Consider the following 4,756-nt stretch of genomic DNA (forward strand, 5'->3'; position numbering starts at 1 on the left):
CAGTGGTGTGTAGCAAATGTTTTAACAATAATCTCTTTGAGAAAGAGGAGCCCTGATCTGAAACATTTGCTGATTTCCATGGTGTAAATACGTCTACCGTGATGATTATAAGTTACTACAATAAATATGATTTCACTGAGCAAGGAGGAGTGGGGAAGAGAGGTACACAATGGGACCTTGTTAGCTGGTCCGAGCTGGCACAAGTTGACGCTAGCACATCACTGTCCATAAGCCTTCAGATGGAGATATTCAGTCTGCAGTCAGACATACTCCAAGTCATGAAGAAAGATATCTGGGCTGCAGACAGAGGTTTGAGAATTATGAGCAATTAGTGGGTAGTTAAAATCACAGTAATAAATAAAATCACCAGTGAATAGCACAGACAGTGAGAAGAGGAGGCTGAAGTCAGGATCCTGGGAAAAAACCCCCACACAAACAAGGTTTACAGAATGCCCTGAGGAGGGGAAGAAGGTCAAGAAGCCCGAGAAAGAACAGTTAGAGGAAGGAGGAAGTGCCTCATTACTTGTCAGAGCCAGGTTCTCCACATGTGCTCCAGGGCTTCTGCCTCCTCAGAGAAAATGGTCATTCATTGGCCATCCCCTACCTCTCTGAATCCTTCACCTCCCTCATCCACCTTCACCCACCCGTCCTTTCCATTATCATTTAAACAAGCTCTAGTACAGTGGTTCTCAACCTTCCTAATGCCTTGACCCTTTAATACAGTTCCTCATGTTGTGGTGACCCCCAACCATAAAATTATTTTCGTTGCTACTTCATAACTGTAATTTTGCTACTGTTATGAATCGTAATGTAAATATCTGATATGAAGGATGTATTTTCATTGTTACAAATTGAACATAATTAAAGCATAGGGATTAATCACAAAAACAATATGTAATTATATATGTGTTTTCCGATGGTCTTAGGCGACCCCTGTGAAAGGGTCGTTAGACCCCCCAAAGGGGTTGCGACCCACAGGTTGAGAACCGCTGCTCTAGTAGCTCCCATCAAAACACAAATATCTGGACCCCACATTCTCTTTCCACTGATATTCCACTTTTCTACACCCTCCAAGTGAAGATTCCCAAAGCCTTGGTCACTTTGGTTGTCTCCACTGTGTCATTTCTCACTCACCCTCAGCCCACTGCAAGCAGAACATCCTTTGCAAATGCTCCGGCAAAGTCACCAGTGGCCTCTGCTTTACTCAATCCTATGTGCACTTCCCAGTCCAGTCTTGCTTCATCTCTCTGCAGCATTCAACACCATTCATCATTCTCTTTTTGGAACACTCTCTTCTTTTGGTTTCCAAAACTCACATTCTCCTGATTTTCTTCTTAGCTCTCTGGCTTCTCCTCTGCCTGACCTCAGGCCATCTTGTCTTTCCCCCAAACCTCTTTATGACTTCATATGCTCTAAAACAGCCGTGGGCAAACTATGGCCCGCTGGCCGGATCCGGGCCCGTTTGAAATGAATAAAACTAAAAAAAAAAAAAAAGACCGTACCCTTTTATGTAATGATGTTTACTTTGAATTTATATTAGTTCACACAAACACTCCATCCATGCTTTTGTTCCGGCCCTCCGGTCCAGTTTAAGAACCCATTGTGGCCCTCGAATCAAAAAGTTTGCCCACCCCTGCTCTAAAACGTCACTCTGAAGGATCTAATTCAACCGCGACTCTTCTGCTGAGCCTCAGACCTGTTTGGACAGCCACCTACTGAACATTCTTCCTTGCACCTCTCCTAGATACCTCAAACCTAATACATCCCAACTTAAAACTCTTGCCCTGGCCAGTATGGGTCAATTGGTTGGAGTGCCTTCCCGTACACCAAAAGGTTTCAGGTTCAATTCCCTGTCAGGGCACATACCCAGGGTTGCGGGTTTGATTCCCAGCTGGGGTGCATTTAGGAGGCGACCAATCCATGTTCCTCTCTCACATCGATGTTTCTCCCTCTCTAAAGTCAATAAAACATATCCTTGGGTGAGGATTAAAGACAACAACAACAAAAAACCTCTTGATTGTTCTTCTCAAATGTGGCCCTTCTCAAACGTTCTGCTCTTAGTAAGTGGTACTTCCAGGATTATTGTTATTTAAATAATTATCTACCATCTGTTCCCTTTATAAACTGCCAGCTCCCTGCACACAGAAAGGGGTGCATGTGTTCCCAGTTGTAATCTCAGTGCCCAGGACAGTGCCTGATAGATCATTTGGATTCGATAAATATTTGCTAAATGAGTTAAAATAGGGAAGCATATTAGCACAGAAACTAAAGTGAGGGGAAGCAGTTTCAGATGCCCTAGAGAGATGAACGAAATTGGGTTCTAGTCCTAGGCTGCTAGTTTTCTAAGTGACTTTAGGGAAGTCACTTTGCCCATCTGTAGATTGAGAGAAAATTGAAGTAAATTACCTGTAAGGTCCCTTCTAAGTTGTAACATTAAATTGACATCTATTACCTATTGCTAATATATCACTAAATTGGTAGATTCACATAAATGGAATTTTTGCATAACTAAGAATGTGACTTTCTTCTTATTTTCTTTAAAATTTGTGCTTTGAAAACTATTTTAATGCCTATAATAGAGGCTAAATAAAAATAGTCTGTTTTGATACTTTACTTTTTTTTTTTAATATATTTTATTGATTTTTTACAGAGAGGAAGGGAGAGAGATAGAGAGTTAGAAACATCGATGGGAGAGAAACATCGATCAGCTGCCTCCTGCACATTCCCTACTGGGGATGTGCCCGCAACCCAGGTACATGCCCTTGACCGGAATCGAACCTGGGACCTTTCAGTCCGCAGGCCGACGCTCTATCCACTGAGCCAAACCGGTTTCGGCTGATACTTTACTTTTAAATTACATGAGGATTCAATGAAGGCTATTCATGTACTTGAACTTCCCAGAGCCTTTTCAAAATCCATGGGGATCTCATAACAATCCAAGCTGACTTGCAGGGCAGGTAGTTGTAAACACTCTCATTTTACAGAGGTGGAAACAGGCCTATACTTACAGTCTCATCCCTTTCAGGGGGATTCATGGAGAGACTAGTGTTACCATTGCATGTAAAGTCGCTAAAGCTGTCTTGGTTCATATCTCTACTCTGCAGTCCTAGGAATCACTTCCACTACTATAAAATGGAAACAATGCTAGTACTTAACGTCATCGTATTTTCGTGAGAAGTAAGTCAGTATGGAACTCAATAAATATGAGTTGTTAATAGAGTGTCATGCAGATCTGTAAAAAGTTCTACAAAAGCCCACTTTGGTGAGAAACTGCCTCAGCAAGACCCTTCCCACGGCATTCCCAGCTTCCCAAGGGCCCACAGCTGGCCCATTCCTTCCTGCTGGGGGATTTTCAGAACTGCTGCCCCTTCCCTCTGCCTCCAGGAGGCCCAGTCCTGGGCGGGTAGGATCTCCCAGCTCCGACTCCTGGTGAGGGGCGTGACCTCATCGGTAGGGGGCGTGGCCAAACAGAGAAGCGGGGCGTGGCGCTTCCCTTCCCAGTCTGGAGCCACCCAATCCGGGAGTGTAGGTCACGTGACCAGAGAGCGGTTTCCCCCTCCCCTATGCCGATACCACCTCTTTCAGCCCCCGGGGGGATATCTTACTCCTTTTCGGAAAGCCAAGCATTAATTTGGGTCCGTTTTGCGTCGAAATAGTGTGGAGCAATAGCTTCGTTTTGACGGAGTCCATCTTTGCCCCTTAAATGGTATTTTCCGTTCCGGCCTCCCCCCACTAAGTAGTTGGTCTCGCCCAGCCGGGCCCTGGGCGCGGCGGCGACGGCCGCGTCACTGGCAGGCGGGATCCCTCCGCTCTGGGGAGCACAGCGCTGGGCGGTTGAGTTGGGGTGATTGAGGAAATCCATCCGCGTCGCCGCCGCTGCCGCCTCCGCCGCGGAGGAAGACAGGACCTCCCGCGCTTCTCCAGCGACCCTTGGCAGAGTCCCACCGCCACAGGTACCCGCGCTGACAGGAGTCCTCACACCCCCCAGCCCCAAATTCCCATGGGGGTGGGGTGGGGACCTTTCTTCCTTTCGTCTCCCGGACCTGGCCTCTTGGGAGCGGACGTAACTCCCCAGACCTCCCCTCCCTTCCTCTGGCCCTGTCGCTCCTAAACCCGGAAGGGGAACTGGGGACCCTCGCTCCAATAATGCACGCCCTCCCTGCACCATTAGGCCCCTTTTGCCTGACCCCAGGTCCCATCCGGGCCCCGCCTGCCTCTTGCTCCCTGAGAAGTGGGGGACAAAATCGGAGCTTCCTCTAGGCCCCGTTCCGCCCCCTTCCCCCTCCCCTCCCCCAGTTTGCCCCTGAGTAGCACCCCTCGTGCCCTCCCGTTTCGTACCCCCGGCAGCATTCATCTTGCAAAACTCCAGAACCCTCAGAGAGGCAGGCAAGGCCGCGAGGCCACCCTTCCCTTCGCCACGATCCTACCCTCGATTTGGGTTCTGCCTCTTTTCTGGCCCCATTAACTGGAAGGGAGTCCTCGGCACCCCGCTCCCTTTACCAGTCCTCACCCCGAGCCTAGCTCCCGGGAGCCCCCGCCCCCTGCCCAGATTTCTTTTGGGCAAAATGGAGGTCGTGGGGGCCGGAGGGCCAGGCCAACAGCGCTTCGCAGCGCGGTGCCGGCCTGCGCCTTTGAGCTGCAAGATCCGGGACCCTCCCTGTCCCCTTCCCTTCGCCTGGCCAGACTTGCGGGGGCGGGGGCACCACAGTTTCTCCTTGCGACCCCGGCTGCTGTGTGCTGGGGACCCCCAGGGGGC

General features: G+C 49.1%; 1 protein-coding gene across 1 annotated transcript in view; it reads left to right on the plus strand.

The window, feature by feature from the left end:
• The first annotated feature begins 3,768 nt into the window (after nt 1-3,768).
• GNB2 (guanine nucleotide binding protein (G protein), beta polypeptide 2) overlaps nt 3,769-4,756 on the plus strand; it is a 5,097-nt gene continuing 4,109 nt past the window's right edge. The window contains exon 1 of the mRNA XM_005879104.2: nt 3,769-3,953. The gene's annotated coding sequence lies outside the window, so the exon portion shown is untranslated. The remainder of the gene's footprint in view (nt 3,954-4,756) is intronic.

The sequence above is a fragment of the Myotis brandtii genome, unplaced genomic scaffold (genome assembly GCF_000412655.1).
Source record: "Myotis brandtii unplaced genomic scaffold, ASM41265v1 scaffold583, whole genome shotgun sequence".
NCBI classification, from domain to species: Eukaryota; Metazoa; Chordata; class Mammalia; order Chiroptera; family Vespertilionidae; genus Myotis; species Myotis brandtii.